Below are 19,575 nucleotides of genomic sequence, written 5' to 3'. Positions count from 1 at the left end.
AATTTTGAGTCTCATAGCAAAGGGTCTGAATATTTATGTAAATAAATTGTGCGCGATGAGACAAGGATATCCCTACCGGCCAAACCCTCCCTAACCCGGCCGACGCTAGGCCAATTGTGCGTCACCCCACGGACACGGCCGGCTGCTACAGAGACTGGGCGCAAACCCAGAGTCTCTGGTGGCACAGCTAGCACTGCGATGCTGTGCCCTAGACCACTGCGGCACCCGGGAGGCCGTAAATAAGGTATTTCTGTTTTTATTTTTAATAAATGTGCAAGCATTTATAAAAACCTGTTTTCACTTTGTTATTATCCATTTTAGAATAAGGCTGTCAAAAATATATATTATAATCAGCAATACTGTACTTCAGGGTGGTGCTTGAGTTTGCTGTCTGAAGATGTATTATTCCTCAAATGACTGACATTTTCGATGTGAGAGATTTTGCCTCTTTGCAGTCGATACCACTATGACATTGTCAGTCAAGCCTTTTATTTTATTTATTTGATACAACCCTATGGTACGAAGGACAAGTGTATTTCATTCTGATATAATAAATCTAATTTCCTTTAGAACGTACTGGCTTTACTCACCTTGGCCACAAGTGGCAAGAAGTTCTTGGATGTGTATAATCCCTGGTCCACAGTCAGCCCCTGGAAGATCTCAGCCTTGTTAGCCTAAATGAGACCTGTTCCAAACAGAAACCATCGTCAAGAATTAGCCAGTAGGGCTAGGCCCCCTTTTTCTCAATTTATGCCTCAATGACATGCCCAAAGTAAACTGCCTGTTGCTCAGGCCCTGAAGCCAGGATATGCATATAATTGGTACAATTGGAAAGAAAACACTTTGAAGTTTGAAGAAATGTTAAAATAATGTAGGAGAATATAACACAATAGATATGGTAGGAGAAATCCAAAGAAAAACTAATCAGATTTTATTTTGGAGAGACCATCCTCTTAGAATGGCAAGTATAAGGTCATCTTGAAAATTAGCTCCCTGTATGCAATTCCTATGGCTTCCACCAGGTGTCAGCAGTCTATGTTCAAGATTTCAGGCTTGTAACTTCCAAATTGAATAATAAATATCAGTTTTAGTACGAATTTATTGATTGCGTGCGCCATAAAGACAAGACTCACCTGCTAAAATCAGTTTCCTATTGAACACTTCTTTCCGTAATAAATATTACAGTTTGATTACATTTTAGGGTATCTGAGGAGTAAATAGAAATGTATTTTGCCTTGTTGAAACAAAGTTTAGGGGTAGATTTTCTGCACGTTGAACGAGCGGATTACTCAAATCGATGGCGCCAACTAAACTGACTTTTTGGGATATAAAGAAGGATTTAATCTAACAAAACAATACTACATGGTATAGCTGGGACCCTTTGGAGAACAAATCAGTGGAAGATTTTCATAAAGTAAGTGAATATTTAATCGCTATTTGTGAATTTAGGAAGCCTGTGCCGGTGGAAAAATATTTTGATGTGGGGCGCCGTCCTCAAACAATCGCATTGCATGTTTTCGCTGTAATAGCTACTGTCAATCGGACAGTGCAGTTAGATTAACAAGAATTTAAGCTTTCAACCGATATTAGACACTTATATGTACCTAAATGTTTAATATCCATAATTTTTATGATTATTTATTTGAATTGCGCGCCCTCCAGTTTCACCGGAAGTTGTCCCGCTAACGGGAAGGCTAGCCATAAAAGGTTTTAACATGACAGACATATCCTCCATCCCTGATCCCAACCATTTACAAAGTTTGTGCATTGTTGAAGAAATACTTTTCACACTAATATTACTGCAATACAAATGGTGATTTATTTGTATTTTTATAGAGCTTGACAATGTAGCTATGTCAACTTCATTTTCTGTTTTATTGAATCTATGTACAGTATACGGTATGCCCTTGATAAGAGAGGAGAAAGATAATCGTCAAACTCGTATAAGTAAATAAAACCCACCATTTGAATCAGTAAATAAATCCAGTGAAAGAGGTGGACAAGTAAATCAGTATTATAGACTCATAATCTCTCGGTTAATTCTTGTAATTAAGCAACAAGGCATGAGGGGGTGTGGTATATGGCCAATATACCACAGCTAAGAGATGTTCTTAAGCACAACCCAACGCGGCATGCCTGGATACAGCCACAAATTCCTGAGGTGCCTTATTGCTATTATAAACTGGTTACCAATGTAATTAGAGCAGTGAAAATAAAGGTTTTGTCCTACCCGTGGTAAAAAAACGGTCTGATTTAAACCATGGCAGTCAGCCAATCAGCATTCAGGGCTCGAACCACACAGTTTTTAATATACTTTATAGTCTACGTGACGTGTGCACCACGCATACTTTGGAGCAATCTCATTATACTACTCTGTCATCACATTTTAGACAGAGTGCATTCTGGATGTTTGCTACGTACAACCGTCAGTGTACATTGTAAAGTGTCTATCATTGTCCAAAGTACACACAGCAGTGTTTTAGAATATTAGACTGTTCATTTTCATACTTTTCGAATTCTCAGCCTAGCTCAAGCAATTTCTCCAACCTTTGTCACAGTCAAATGAAAAGAGGATGCGTCCCGGGAGCAGTGTTGGTTGGGAATTCTGGGGCGTTGTGCGATGGTGGTCTCAGAGCCACGTAGCTATGTCACAATGGGACTCTGGATTATCTCTGCGTCTGTGGACTATGATCTATGCTTAAAACTCCAGCCTTAGGGCTACCAAGATGTATAATATCAAAGTCATATCACAATGATATACATACAGTAAGAATTTAAAAAAAGATTTGATTGCACAATAGTGAATGGTATTTTACTTTACTGCTAGAATACGTTACCCCTAAGAAGTTAATAATCAAGGATAGGTGCAATCAAATTTGGTCCAATTTGCCTTTTCATAAAAGGTTTGGCCAATACACTATCAATAGCTTATAATTAAAGAGGTGTTGTGTTAACCCTATTGACTGTGTCAATTACTGGTTGATGAATAGTGATGAACAGTGACTGATGGGCCGTGAGTGATACAGAATAGCTTGAAGGTCAATCTGAATGATTACCTCAGACCCCAGAGCTATTCTACCTCCACCTTCATTTGGCGCTACTGACTGCATGTGTTTGCTGTCATTTATAAGGTTAAAGGCTGCGAGGAACCAATCAGATCTCTTTATGTACATCTTCTTGTCTCATTCATTTCTTCAAATAAAATGGGCAGATTGGATAACCTTGGCAGGTCATTTTTAGATTGTAATGGTGTATTCCTCTGACTACTCTTTTATGTTATCTATCATTGCTGCAAATGTTTTCTTTCCTTCATGGATTATTCATTAGCTGACCAACCTCTCTTTCATAAAAAGCTAAATGTTAAACCAAGATGCAATGAAATTCCATGCAGTAATCTTTCAAATGAAATGCTATAATCATATTGTATACAATTAATCTGCAGTTATATACTCAATGTACAGGAAGTATAATATCTCAATATAATCAATATATGGGAAGTATTACATCTCAATGTACTCAGTATACGGGAAGTATTACATCTCAATATACGGGAAGTATTACATCTCAATTTACTTTCCAGTAAAATCCCAATAATCCAAATACAGAACTGCACCTACTATGTATACTACCTACCTACTGTACTAGAGAACATAACACAATGTGCCACTGCTAACTGTGCTTAACACTGAGCAAGATCCTCCAGCAGAGTAACAGCATGCTTACCTTCCTCTGTGTCGACACTGACAGATGCTCTGAGCTCACTCTGTTGGTTTTATACACCAGTGTGGCCATTTGTGTTCCGTGCAAAGATGTAAAATACGAATAAGGAAAACAAGGTGAAGGGGAAATAAATGCTATGAAGCGAATGACAAAGTGTACTTTAACAATAACATCCCGGACGGTGACATCTACTCCATATTAATGCACTCTCCTTTTTCACGTGTGTGCATCCTATTTGACCGGGGAAATGTGCTTTGGCTCCAGAGCCGTGCGGAGAGACGCTGAAGTGAATATAGTATAATTCATCATCGCAGGTGGCTTCACTCCCACTCTGACCAATCCTCTTTATTCTCCATGATTGGCCGTGCTTGTTCACTGGGCAGTTACCAAAATAATACAATTACAATATAATATCTTTAACATTCCTTAAGAACGACACAAGTGTATCATGCATCATCGCACTCACGCCACAAAATATATGACCCCCCACCAGACACAGTAAGTTGCGCTAATACTGGCGTGGCTGACTGTGAGTATTTGTGCTAACTGAGAGCATAACCAGTGCTTGACTGGTTTGGGGCAGGAGATTCTAACTGGAACACCGAAGCTGCAAACCAGTAAGATGCCATGTTGAGTAGGTGAAGGCAAAAACCTCAAATGGTCTACTGCTTGAGCTCCTGCACCTCATAGAATAGTAGCAAAAAAGATTGTGGAGATCCTGCACCCAGAATGAGTACCGACACCTATTTCAGTCTAAGTCAAGAACTGAGTATAAAGTTGCTGTGATTTCTCTATAAGAGTTATGTCAGGTCAAGTACCCATGGGTATTGGACAAGTCACTGGCCTTAAACCTATGTGTAACTGTGAGTCAAATAGAAAGTCTTACAGCTGCTAAGTACTGTATGTTCTGTTACATGAAAAACGACCCATGTTATGCTATGGGCTAAGTTTAGTAAGGAGATACAGCCAGCATAATGTTTGTTCATAACCCAAGAAAACTCAGGAGGCTGAAGAAATGTGTCTTGGCCCCTAAGACCCTCACGAACGTATACATTTGAACCATTTTAAGCATTCTGTCCTGCTGTTGACGATCTAATGGTTACACAGACTCTTGGCCTCCCATCCCATTCTAACCACCTCTCGCCGTCATTGTATTCATGTTCCCTGATGAAATTGTTGTACAATATGATCTTGTTGCCATCTAATGCACATTCATTCATGTACACCCATCCACTGTTGCTCGCCCTAATTCTGACTTGTGCTCTGCTATCGACTTCACTGATTTCTGCTCACGAAAAACTTTTCCTTAGACAATCGCATGGTTTGCTTTTGCCGTAAAGCCTTTTTGAAATATGACACGGCGGCTGGATTAACAACAAGTTAAGCTTTATTTTGATGTATTGCACTTGTGATTTCATGAAAGTTTAATATTTATAGTAATTTAATTTGAATTTGGCGCTCTGCAATTTCACCTGAAATTGCGTCCCACTGATCCGCAAGATTAACAAAACACACTCCCATTAATAAAATGGGAATTAAAAACAGGTTCAGCCCCTGGTTTGACTGTGATATTGCAGAGTTGCTCCACCTCAAGAATTCCATTTGGCGAAAGGCTCGGCACACGCATACCTTGTGCTGACTTGTGCTGACTTGCTTTCGTTCAATGACAAATAAGTGCAGTCAGTCTATCCGGAAGGCCAAAGTTAGTTCCTTTAAGGAGCAGTTCTCACTCTGTGGGTCTAACCCCAAGAAGTTCTGGAAAACCATTAAAGACCTGGATAATAAACCCTCCTCCTCAAAGCTGCCCATGTCCCTTAATGTTGATGATGTGGTTGTTACTGACAAGGAGCATATGGCTGAGCTCTTTAATCACCACTTCATTAAGTCGGGATTCCAATTTGACTCAGCCATGCCTCCTTGCCCATCCAACACTTCCTCATATACCACCTCTTCTAATGCGACTAGCCCCGATGCTCCTCCCTCTTTTTTTCCCCCGTACAAAATTTCTCCCTGCAGGCAGTCACTGAGTCTGAGGTGCTAAAGGAGCTCCTTAAACTTGACCCCCAAAAAACATCTGGGTCAGATGGTTTAGACCAGGGGTGTCAAACATACGGCCCGCGGGCCGGAACCGGCCCCCAAGGAGGTTCGATCAGGCCCGCAGGATAATTTGAAAGTGGAAAAAATGCATAAAAGACATGGAATTAATATTTTTAATTCGCTGCAATTCATGGATTATCCGCTAAGGGGCGCACTCTTTCCATCAGAGTAGAAGACAAGCCGCATCACTGAGACAGACTGAAAACAGCAGACGGTATCAATGCGCCATCTGCTGCTTGTTACGACGTTGTTAATACCTTGGTCTCTACCTCTCCGCTACACCCTCATTAGCCAAAATGTCGTTATCCAAACGGAGAAAAGTAGATAAGGAGTGTAGAATTTTCAAAAAAAATGGACCACGTCCTATTTATTTACAGAGATGCACGGAAAACCTTTGTGCTTGGTGTGTTTGCAACAAGTTTCGGTATTGAAGGAATATAATATTCGACGCCACTACGAGACTCATCACAGCGAAAAACTAGACTAACACCTTTAAAATGCTGCCTTAGATACTGTTTGCATTGAAAGAATACAGCTCTGTGAAGATGAATCCTTACTGTGGTGATTTAAAAAATGTGCACTTTAATGTTAGTCAGCAGCTTCAAAACAAAAGTTGTGTGATGGTATTCTACTGTTCATACAACTCCATACATTTTCAGTATGTATTGTATGTGTATGTATGTTTCATGTATGAAGTTTACAGATTTACAGGACAGGCGAACACTTTCTTCATTACAAATTTAAAATCACTCTCCTTAGTTTGTAAGGTGTACGCAGGGATTACATTTAGATTTTATATGCGTATGTGTAAGTGGTTTAAAAATTCCTTTCTTTAAAAGTCTCATTTAATCTTAAAGTGCATTACTATATTTTTCAGTACCAATTAAAGTTTTGTGCCTTTGTACAATCAGTGGGATCAGTTGCAATGCATATTTGTGAATGATAAAAGTAAATTGCACATTTGTCTAAGGAAATATGAGGTGTTTCATGAAATGTTTTGTAAAAGGATAGTTCATTAAATTTCAATATTTTCCTAATGTTCTTGTGCTTCTTGGTTATTTATAGCAGAGTATGGTATAATTTTAATGGTCCGGCCCACTTGACATCTCCCTAGGCCGTATGTGGCCCACGATGCGAAATGAGTTTGACACCCCTGGTTTAGACCCTTTATTCTTTAAGGTTGCTGCCCCTACCATCGCCAAGCCTATCTCTGACCACTCTGATGAGGTTCTCATTGCTTGGATGGCAGCCACGGTGCATCTTTTATTTAAAGGGGGAGATCAAGATGATCCAAACTGCTATAGGTCAATTTCTATTTTGCCCTGTTTATCAAAAGAGTTGGAAAAACTTGTCAATAGTCAACTGTCTAGCTTTCTTGAAGGTTCCTTAAAGGTTCTCAATGATGTCACCATTAACCTTGATTCTAAGCACTGTTGTGCTGCTTATTTTATTTACTTGGCCAAAGCTTTTGAAACGGTAGACCATTCCATTTTTGTGTGCTGGCTAAGGAGTATTGGTGTCTCTGAGGGGTCTTTGGCCTGGTTTGCTAACTACCTCTCTCAAAGAGTGCAGTGTATAAAGTCAGAACATCTGCTATCTCAGCCACTGCCTGTCACCAAGGGTGTACCGCAAGGCTCGATCCTAGGCCCCACGGTCTTCTCAATTTACATCAATAACATAGCTCAGGAAGTAGGAAGCTCTCTCATCAATTTATATGCAGATGATGCAGTCTTATACTCAGGTGGCCTCTCCCCAGATTTTGTGTTAAACGCTCTACAACAAAGCCTTCTTAGCGTCCAACAAGCTTTCTCTGCCCTTAACCTTGTTTTGAACACCTCCAAAACAAAGGTCATGTACACTGTCTAGAAGGTACACTGTCTTTCTCTCAGCACATTTCCAAGGTGCAGGCTATGGTTACATCTAGACTTGGTTTCCTCTATTGTAATCACTCCTCTTTTACCCCAGCTGTCAAACTATCCCTGATTCAGATGACCATCCTACCCATGCTAGATTATGGAGGCGTAATTTATAGATCGGCAGGTAAGGGTGCTCTCGAGTGGCCATATGTTCTTTAGCATTCGGCCATCAGATTTTCCACCAATGTTCCTTATAGGACACATCACTCCACTCTTTACTCCTCTGTAAAGTGGTCATCTCTGTATACCCGTGGCAAGACCCACTGGTTGATGCTTATTTATAAAAAAACATTTAGGCCTCACTTCCCTCTATCTAAGATACCTACTGCAGCCCTCATCCTCCACATACAACACCCATTCTGCCAGTCACATTCTGTTAAAGGTCCCCAAAGCACACACATCCCTGGGTCGCTCCTCTTTTCAGTTCGCTGCAGAGTCATTGAATACTGGTCACTTTAACCTCTTCAACCTATGGGGGCGCTATGTCATTATTGGATAAAAAGACGTGCCCGTTTTAAGCGCAATATTTTGTCACGAAAAGATGCTCGACTATGCATGGAATTGACAGCCTTGGAAAGACAAAACTCTGACGTTTCCAAAACTGCAAAGATATTATCTGTGAGTGCCCCAGAACTAATGCTACAAGCGAAACCAAGATGAAGTTTCATACAGGAAATGCCCCAGATTCTGAAGGCGCTGTGTTCCAATGTCTCCTTATATGGCTGTCAATGCGCCAGGAATGAGCCTGCGCTTTGTGTTGTTTCTCCAAGGTGTCTGCAGCATTGTGACGTGTTTGTAGGCATATCATTGGAAGATTGACCATAAGAGACTACATTTACCTGGTGTCCCGCCCGGTGTCCTGTGTCGAAATTATTGCGTAATCTGTAGGTCCATGCGAATTCCATTTCTTCAGAAGAGAAAGTCAACTGCCACGAAGGATTTTATCGCCGATAGATATGTGAAAAACACCTTGAGGATTGATTCTAAACATCGGTTTGCCATGTTTCTGTCGATATTATGGAGTTAATTTGGAAAAAAGTTCACGTTTTAATGACTTAATTTTCATTTTTTTTCTTACCCAAACGTGATGAAGAATGATGAAGAAAACGGACCGATTTGTCAACACAAATAATGTTTTTTGTAAAAACGGAACATTTGCTATCTAACTGAGAGTCTCCTCATTGAAAACATCTGAAGTTCTTCAAAGGTAAATTATTTTATTTGAATCCTTTTCTGTTTTTTTGTGAAAATGTTGCCTGCTGAATGCTAACGCTAAATGCTACGCTAAATGCTACGCTAGCAATCAATCTGTTACACAAATGCTTGTTTTGCAATGGTTGAGAAGCATATTTTGAAAATCTGAGATGACAGTGTTGTTAACAAAAGGCTAAGCTTGAGAGCAAATAGATTAATTTAATTTCATTTGCGATTTTCATGAATAGTTAACGTTGCGTTATTGGAATAAGCTTGAGGCTGTAGTCACGATACCGGATCCGGGATGGCTCGACGCAAGAAGTTAATCATGTTTGGGTTCCAAGATGGCGTAGCAGTAAGTCGTCCTGTCGTCCTGTCCCCTGTATATATCGCGTCTTTTTCTTTTTTTAAACATATTTTTCTTCGCATACCTCTTTAAATACATTTTGCTAAATCTAAGCTTCCAAATACTCTCCTGCAACCCGCCTCACCCAATGTAGTTATTTTTCCTAAAGCATTTATATTTACTTGGAACCGAAACCCCTCAACTGAAGCTAGCCAGCTAATCCACCAGCTATGCTAGCGGTCTTCAGCTAACCGGTCATCAGCTAACCTTTAGCCCGGAAAGCTCTCGCCAGTTCGAACAACGCGACTCTAACCAAAGCATAACGGACCTATTTATTTTTCATCCCCGGATTCCCACCGCAAACGGAACATTTTTCAGCTGGATCTTCACAACTAGCTATCTCGCTAAACTGCAACCCCGGATGGTTACCCCTGGCTAGCGTTTCCACCCACTTAGCTTGAAGCTAGCCCGGCCAGAGCACCTGTATAGCACACCCCTGCTACCCTGTCTAGCTCGGGCCTACGAACTGTTAGCTTGTTAGCACAGGCCTGCTAAACGTCTGTATCGCCGCATCCCAAATACTCTCTGGACTCATATTTACTTTCTATCTCTTTTTGATTTTTAAATTGTTTATACCTTCCGGAAACCTGCCTCACCCATTGTGATACGGAATCGCTATTATTTTACATTTTTTAGAACACACTCAAGAACCTCCAGACGCTAACCAGCTAACTAGCTACAAGCTATTTAGTCATGTTAGTTTTTTAACCTGGATAACACTCGCCAGTCCAGCTTCCCTGCCCATCCACCGCTGCCCCCTGGACACTGATCTCTTGGCTACATAGCTGATGCACGCTGGACTGTCCATTAATCAGGTACTCCATTCTGCTTGTTTGTTTTATCTGTCGGCCCCGTTGCCTAGTCAATGCCATTTTACCTGCTGTTTGTTGTGCTAGCTAACTAGCTGTTGCTGTCTCACCTACTGTTTTAGCTAGCTTTCCCAATTCAACACCTGTGATTACTGTATGCCTCGCTGTATGTCTCTCTCAAATGTCAATATGCCTTGTATACTGTTGTTCAGGTTAGTTATCATTATTTTAGTTTACAATTGAGCCCCTAGTTCCACTCTTCATACATCTGATACCTCCTTTGTCCCACCTCCCACACATGCGGTGACCTCACCCATTACAACCAGCATGTCCAGAGATACAACCTCTCTCATCATCACTCAGTGCCTGGGCTTACCTCCGCTGTACCCGCACCCCACCATACCCCTGTCTGCGCATTATGCCCTGAATATATTCTACCATGCCCAGAAACCTGCTCCTCTTATTCTCTGTCCCCAACGCTCTAGGCGACCAGTTTTGATAGCCTTCAGCCGCACCCTCATACTACTCCTTCTCTGCTCCGCGGGTGATGTGGAGGTAAACCCAGGCCCTGCATGTCCCCAGGCACCCTCATTTGTTGACTTCTGTGATCGAAAAAGCCTTGGTTTCATGCATGTCAATATCAGAAGCCTCCTCCCTAAGTTTGTTTTACTCACTGCTTTAGCACACTCTGCTAACCCTGATGTCCTTGCCGTGTCTGAATCCTGGCTCAGGAAGGCCACCAAAAATTCAGAGATTTCCATACCCAACTATAACATCTTCCGTCAAGATAGAACTGCCAAAGGGGGAGGAGTTGCAGTCTACTGCAGAGATAGCCTGCAAAGTAATGTCATACTTTCCAGGTCCATAGCCAAACAGTTCGAACTACTAATTTTGAAAATGACTCTCTCCGGAAATAAGTCTCTCACTGTTGCCGCCTGCTACCGACCCCCCTCAGCTCCCAGCTGTGCCCTGGACACCATTTGTGAATTGATCGCCCCCCATCTAGCTTCAGAGTTTGTTCTGTTAGGTGACCTAAACTGGGATATGCTTAACACCCCGGCAGTCCTACAATCTAAGCTAGATGCCCCCAATCTCACACAAATCATCAAGGAACCCACCAGGTACAACCCTAACTCCGTAAACAAGGGTACCCTCATAGACGTCATCCTGACCAACTGGCCCTCCAAATACACCTCCGCTGTCTTCAACCAGGATCTCAGTGATCACTGCCTCATTGCCTGTATCCGCTACAGTTCCGCAGTCAAACGACCACCCCTCATCACTGTCAAATGCTCCCTAAAACACTTCTGTGAGCAGGCCTTTCTAATCGACCTGGCCCGGGTATCATGGAAGGACATTGACCTCATCCCGTCAGTTGAGGATGCCTGGTCATTCTTTAAAAGTAACTTCCTCACCATTTTAGATAAGCATGCTCCGTTCAAAAAATGTAGAACCAAGAACAGATACAGCCCTTGGTTCACTCCAGACCTGACTGCCCTCGACCAGCACAAAAACATCCTGTGGGGGACTGCAATAGCATCGAATAGTCCCCGCGATATGCAACTGTTCAGGGAAGTCAGGAACCAATACACACAGTCAGTCAGGAAAGCTAAGGCCAGCTACTTCAGGCAGAAGTTTGCATCCTGTAGCTCCAACTCCAAAAAGTTATGGGACACTGTGAAGTCCATGGAGAACAAGAGCACCTCCTCCCAGCTGCCCACTGCACTGAGGCTAGGTAACACGGTCACCACCGATAAATCCATGATTATCGAAAACTTCAATAAGCATTTCTCAACGGCTGGCCATGCCTTCCGCCTGGCTACTCCAACCTCGGCCAACAGCTCTGCCCCCCCCCGCAGCTCCTCGCCCAAGCCTTTCCAGGTTCACCTTTACCCAAATCCAGATAGCAGATGTTCTGAAAGAGCTGCAAAACCTGGACCCGTACAAATCAGCTGGGCTTGACAATCTGGACCCTCTATTTCTGAAACTATCCGCCGCCATTGTCGCAACCCCTATTACCAGCCTGTTCAACCTCTCTTTCATATCGTCTGAGATCCCCAATGATTGGAAAGCTGCCGCAGTCATCCCCCTCTTCAAAGGGGGAGACACCCTGGACCCAAACTGTTACAGACCTATATCCATCCTGCCCTGCCTATCTAAGGTCTTCGAAAGCCAAGTCAACAAACAGGTCACTGACCATCTCGAATCCCACCGTACCTTCTCCGCTGTGCAATCTGGTTTACGAGCCGGTCACGGGTGCACCTCAGCCACACTCAAGGTACTAAACGATATCATAACCGCCATTGATAAAAGACAGTACTGTGCAGCCGTCTTCATCGACCTTGCCAAGGCCTTCGACTCTGTCAATCACCCTATTCTTATCGGCAGACTCAGTAGCCTCAGTTTTTCGGATGACTGCCTTGCCTGGTTCACCAATTACTTTGCAGACATAGTTCAGTGTGTCAAATCGGAGGGCATGCTGTCCGGTCCTCTGGCAGTCTCTATGGGGGTGCCACAGGGTTCAATTCTCGGGCCGACTCTTTTCTCTGTGTATATCAATGATGTTGCTCTTGCTGCGGGCGATTCCCTGATCCACCTCTACGCAGACGACACCATTCTATATACTTTCGGCCCGTCATTGGACACTGTGCTATCTAACCTCCAAACGAGCTTCAATGCCATACAACACTCCTTCCGTGGCCTCCAACTGCTCTTAAACGCTAGTAAAACCAAATGCATGCTTTTCAACCGATCGCTGCCTGCATCGCTGCCTGCACCGACTAGCATCACCACCCTGGATGGTTCCGACCTTGAATATGTGGACATCTATAAGTACCTAGGTGTCTGGCTCGACTGCAAACTCTCCTTCCAGACTCATATCAAACATCTCCAATCGAAAATCAAATCAAGAGTCGGCTTTCTATTCCGCAACAAAGCCTCCTTCACTCACGCCGCCAAGCTTACCCTAGTAAAACTGACTATCCTACCGATCCTCGACTTCGGCAATGTCATCTACAAAATGGCTTCCAACACTCTACTCAGCAAACTGGATGCAGTCTATCACAGTGCCATCCGTTTTGTCACTAAAGCACCTTATACCACCCACCACTGCGACTTGTATGCTCTAGTCGGCTGGCCCTCGCTACATATTCGTCGCCAGACCCACTGGCTCCAGGTCATCTACAAGTTCATGCTAGGTAAAAGCTCCGCCTTATCTCAGTTCACTGGTCACGATGGCAACACCCATCCGTAGCACGCGCTCCAGCAGGTGTATCTCTCGGATCATCCCTAAAGCCAACACCTCATTTGGCCGCCTTTCGTTCCAGTACTCTGCTGCCTGTGACTGGAACGAATTGCAAAAATCGCTGAAGTTGGAGACTTTTATCTCCCTCACCAACTTCAAACATCAGCTATCTGAGCAGCTAACCGATCGTTGCTGCTGTACATAGTCTATTGGTAAATACCCCACCCATTTTCACCTACCTCATTCCCATACTGTTTTTATACTGTTTTTATTTATTTACTTTTCTGCTCTTTTGCACACCAATATCTCTACCTGTACATGACCATCTGATCATTTATCACTCCAGTGCTAATCTGCAAAATTGTAATTATTCGCCTACCTCATGCCTTTTGCACACATTGTATATAGACTCCCCCCTTTTTTCTACTGTGTTATTGACTTGTTAATTGTTTACTCCATGTGTAACTCTGTGTTGTTGTCTGTTCATACTGCTATGCTTTATCTTGGCCAGGTCGCAGTTGCAAATGAGAACTTGTTCTCAACTAGCCTACCTGGTTAAATAAAGGTGAAATAAAAATAAATAAAAATGTTTATTGTTCTGAAATAGTTTCTGTAGTTAGATACAGATAAGAGTGGAATTCCTGCAACACAATTCCGTAGAAATTATATTTGATATCTGAGAAACTGATTACCCACTTTATATGTACAGTACATACTGTGTTCTTGACATAGCTTATCCTATATAACTACAGCTGTACATACCTTTTTCCTACTTAAAATATTGTCCACTCTGTCTATACACATCACATATTTATATTCTAGACTTTGACATCTCTCGTACTTATATTTCTTAAAACTTCGTGATTACTACCCATCCCGCATGCGGTAGCATAATCATAGCCTCAAACTAATTAGCATAACGCAGCGGACATAAATCTTCCTAGAAAATGTACCTATTCATGAAAATCACAAATGAAATATATTGAGACACAGCTTAGCCTTTTGTTAATCACAGGGTCATCTCAGATTTTCAAAATATGCTTTACATGCTTTATATCTATTCGATAAAATATCCACCAGGACAATTGGTTTCTCATAAGAAGCGATTGGAAAAATGGCTACTTGTGTACTTTGCGCAAGATTTTCTGCGGGAGCCATCATGTGACCACTTGCTCAATGTGGTCCCTTACGGCTATTCTTCAACATAAATGTGTAAAAAGACGTCACAATTCTGTAGACACCTTGGGGAATACGTAGAAAGTGTAAGCTCATTCGTAGCCCATTCACAACCATATAAGGAGTCATTGGCATGCAATGGGGCACTTCCTGGTTGGACTTTTATCTGGTTTCGCCTGTAACATCAGTTCTGTTGCACTCACAGACAATAGCTTTGCAGTTTTGGAAATGTCAGAGTGTTTTCTATCCAAAGCTGTCAATTGTATGCATAGTCGAGCATCTTGTCGTGACAAAATATCCCGTTTAAAACGGGAACGTTTTTTATCCAAAACTGAAAATACTGCCCCCTAGTTACAAAAGGTTAATTTCTTCTTCATTTTTTTCTCTTGGGTTTCACTTGTGTATTTCACTGAACCTGCTTATCTATATACGCAACAAATAACCTTTGATTTGATTTTCTACTATGTTTTACATCAAACAGAATATTTGTTTAAAAAAATGCAGCCCTTTCCAAACCTGATTGAAACCCGTTCAGTGGAACTTTTTTTTACACCAAAGGCTCTTTTTCTTCATTTGATGTCCTAAATGCACCTCTTTCATACAATTCCAGCCACAGCACATCAGTGTACTTCCTTTCAACCACAGTGTTGGGAAGAGGTGCCATCAAAAGCTTGTTGAATATGACGCTCGTTCCCACAAAGTAATATTGTGTGAATTGCAGAATTTGTAGTCTGTACAATCTGCCCAACTTCATGCCTTTGATGGAAAGAAGCCATTCTTGAAAAGGCACCATCAGCTTGGGCTTTGAACAATTGGAACAAGAGAGTGACACTAAGATCCCACTGCTATAACCACAATCAGTAAGGACAGTCAGCAACACAACGACAGCGATAGGTACAAACCCTGCATGTGTTAGCTAGTGCACTTAACTGCCGGAGAAATAACCCTGCTTATCTATGCTCTTCAACCTTCTCTGAACAGTGGGAAACGAATGCATGTCAATCTCAGCAGAGGGTTTGACATTTAGAAAAAAAATACAGAACTGGTTAAAAAAAAACGAGACTCTTTTAATTTTCTTTCTGAAATCCAATTCCTTTGTGTTCTGCTGTGAGACAGAAAAAAAAAGAAAATAAATCCCTGAATAGTTTGAAAGGAGCTCCATGCTCTAATTACCTAACCAGGCACCAACAGGTTCCAAACATAATAAATGCTACCCAGCTTCTTTTCATTTCAATAAAGGAAAGTCACACATACACCACGCAGCTAGGCCTCCCACCAGGGGTATTTGAATTTCCTTAAATCAAATCAGTATAGGCATGGCAGGGTTTATTCACTTACATATCTAAATATAGACTTTCATTTGAAACCAAATTGCTTCAGTGCACCATCTCCCTTTACTTGTGTGAGTAAGAACAAGGTATTACATGAGCTAACGAGCGACACTGTTAACTATGGTCACCATAGGAAGAGAAGGAAAGTGACAGCTGCGATAGGAGACCATAGTATATATAGACGTGAAAAATAAACCCCTTGTTATACTCTACCGTAATGAGAATGAGAGAGAGAAAATGAGACTAAGGAAAAAGAAAGAAGAGCAGAGGACTGGTGAGGCAGATAAATATATGAAGTAGACAAAGGAAGAAAGACTGATAGTACAACAGTGGGTTTCGCTACAGCATTCGTTACTACAGTAAGCACTGTGCGGTAGGTAGCTCTGTCTCACTTTGGTCCCATGAAAACCAAATGGAGCAGGCAGAAGAAGTCTGAAATGAGAAAGGTAGTGGTTTGAGGACACCTCCCTTTCTCCCAGACAGACCACCTCATCATGATTGCAGTGGGGGACTGTGGCACTGGTGCCCTCAGTGTAAAGACTGTAGTCTTATAGTCATGCATCCTTTTGTACATACAAGAGGTCTTGTTCCGAAATCGATACGAGGCTTTTCTCCCAAGACCCTAATATATATTTTTTTATATGGACACCTGTACAAATGGACCTGAGGACAACTAGACCTGTCCCCATATAGACCCGGTCCATTCAGAGTATTAAGTAGCAGCCTACCTTTTGACTATTGGTCACTGTAACCTCTTCTTCTCATTGAAATTTTAATTGCATCATTTTAATTCCATCTTCCATTGATCTCCTAACTTGCTTACTGTGGCAGACACAGAGGCAGAGGCTAGTGCCGCTTTGATGACTTGTGATTGGCCGACAACAACAAGCTACCCACGCCACTCTCGTGAAAATCCTGTGCAGCTGTAACTGTTAACTTCTGGTGAAGGAGAGGCAGACCAAAATGCAGCGTGGTTATAATTCATGGTTCTTTAATAATGAAACCATACATGAATAAACTACAAAAACACAAACCGTGAAAACCCAAACCAGTCCCTGTGTGGTACAAACACTGACACAGGAGACAACCACCCACGAAACCCAACACAAACCAGGCTACCTAAATATGGTTCCCAATCAGAGACAATGACTAACACCTGCCTCTGATTGAGAACCATATCAGGCCAAACACAGAAATAGACCAACTAGACATATAACATAGAATGCCCACTCAGATCACACCCTGACCAAACAAAACATAGAAACATACAAAGCAAACTATGGTCAGGGTGTGACAGCAGCAGTATAAAAGAGAAAAGTTTCTCTCTCTCTATTGCAGAAGTCGTGTTCGTGTCTGTACGGGTCGTTACCGGCAAATCAGTTATAATTACACATACCCGAGACCCATGACCATCAAATCAGATCCGATCCGGATCCGAGGGTCAACTACAGAATTTCACACCTGTCTGGCACCTGTTATTGGGTTCGGGTGGACCAATAAGACCAATAATACATACATCCGAGGGATGGGCATTTGACATTTTTTTACTCTTTGAGAACTCACATGATTTTTATTTGAATACTCGAGTACCGTAATGGATTTTATTCCTTCTATTTTTAGAACATATGTGCTCATTTATCTATATGCCAACAGATTGCGACAATGCCTAATTTATCATTACCATTATAGATAACAAATCATAGTTGCTAAATTGCCCCATATAAACTGAGTGTACAAAACACTCCTCTTTCCATGACATAGACTGACCAGCAGGGACGTCACTAAACATTCAGAACATCCAGGGCAGGGCCACCTGAGTGGCGCAGTGGTCTAAGGCTGTGCCACTAGAGATCCTGGTTCGAGTCCAGGCTCTGTCGCAGTCGGCCAAGACCGGGAGACCCCGGGTTTAAGATTTTAATTTTTTTATTTCACCTTTATTTAACCAGGTAGGCTAGTTGAGAACAAGTTCCCATTTACACCTGCGACTTGGCCAAGATAAAGCATAGCAGTGTGAACAGACAACAACACAGAGTTACACATGGAGTAAACAATAAACAAGTCAATAACACAGTAGAAAATATTTTTGTCTATATACATTGTGTGCAAAAGGCATGAGGAGGTAGACGAATAATTACAATTTGTGATAAATGATCAGATGGTCATGTGCAGGTAGAGATACTGTTGTGCAAAAGAGCAGAAAAGTAAATAAATAAAAACAGTATGGGGATGAGGTAGGTAAATTGGGTGGGCTATGGACTATGTACAGCTGCAGCGATCAGTTAGCTGCTCAGATAGCAGATGTTTAAAGTTGGTGAGGGAGATAAAAGTCTCCAACTTCAGCGATTTTTGCAATTCGTTCCAGTCACAGGCAGCAGAGAACTGGAACGAAAGGTGGCCGAATGAGGTGTTTTAGGGATGATCAGTGAGATACACCTGCTGGAGCACGTGCTATGGGTGGGTGTTGCCATCGTGACCAGTGAAGCTTTACCTAGCATGGACTTGTAGATGACCTGGAGCCAGTGGGTCTGGCGACGAATATGTAGCGAGGGCCAGCCGACTAGAGCATACAGGTCGCAGTGGTGGGTGGTATAAGGTGCTTTAGTAACAAAACGGATGGCACTGTGATAAACTGCATCCAGTTTGCTAGATAGAGTATTGGAAGCTATTTTGTAGATGACATCGCCGAAGTCGAGGATTGGTAGGATTGTCAGTTTTACTAGGGTAAGTTTGGTGGCATGAGTGAAGGAGGCTTTGTTGCGGAATAGAAAGCCGACTCTAGATCTGATTTTAGATTGGAGATGTTTGATATGAGTCTGGAAGGAGAGTTTACAGTCTAGCCAGACACCTAGGTACTTATAGATATCCACATATTCTAGGTCGGAACCATCCAGGGTGGTGATGCTAGTCGGGCGTGCGGGTGCAGGCAGCGAATGGTTGAAAAGCATGCATTTGGTTTTTACTAGCGTTTAAGAGCAGTTGGAGGCCACGGAAGGAGTGTTGTATGGCATTGAAGCTCGTTTGGAGGTCAGATAGCACAGTGTCCAAGGAAGGGCCAGAAGTATACAGAATGGTGTCTTCTACGTAGAGGTGGACCAGGGAATCGCCCGCAGCAAGAGCAACATCATTGATATATACAGAGAAAAGAGTCGACCCGAGAATTGAACCCTGTGGCACCCCCATAGAGACTGCCAGAAGACCGGACAACATGCCCTCCGATTTGACACACTGAACTCTGTCTGCAAAGTATATATATATATATGCCATTTGGTGAACCAGGCAAGGCAGTCATTAGAAAAACCGAGGCTACTGAGTCTTCTAAGAATATGGGGATTGACAGAGTCGAAAGCCATGGCCAGGTCGATGAAGACGGCTGCACAGTACTGTCTTTTATCGATGGCGGTTATGATATCGTTTAGTACCTTGAGCGTGGCTGAGGTGCACCCGTGACCGGTTCGGAAACCAGATTGCACAGCGGAGAAGGTACGGTGGGATTCGAGATGGTCAGTTATCTGTTTGTTGACTTGGCTTTCGAAGACCTTAGATAGGCAGGGCACGATGGATATAGGTCTGTAACAGTTTGGGTCCAGGGTGTCTCCCCTTTTTAAGAGGGGTATGACTGCGGCAGCTTTCCAATCCTTGGGGATCTCAGACGATATGAAAGAGAGGTTGAACAGGCTGGTAA

General features: G+C 42.4%; 1 pseudogene; it reads right to left on the bottom strand.

The window, feature by feature from the left end:
* The window catches only part of LOC118395193 (dihydropyrimidine dehydrogenase [NADP(+)]-like), a 173,147-nt pseudogene that overhangs the window by 105,619 nt on the left and 47,953 nt on the right, over window positions 1-19,575 (bottom strand).

This window comes from Oncorhynchus keta, chromosome 15 (genome assembly GCF_023373465.1).
Source record: "Oncorhynchus keta strain PuntledgeMale-10-30-2019 chromosome 15, Oket_V2, whole genome shotgun sequence".
NCBI classification, from domain to species: Eukaryota; Metazoa; Chordata; class Actinopteri; order Salmoniformes; family Salmonidae; genus Oncorhynchus; species Oncorhynchus keta.
This window is presented reverse-complemented; position numbering and strand designations above follow the sequence as displayed.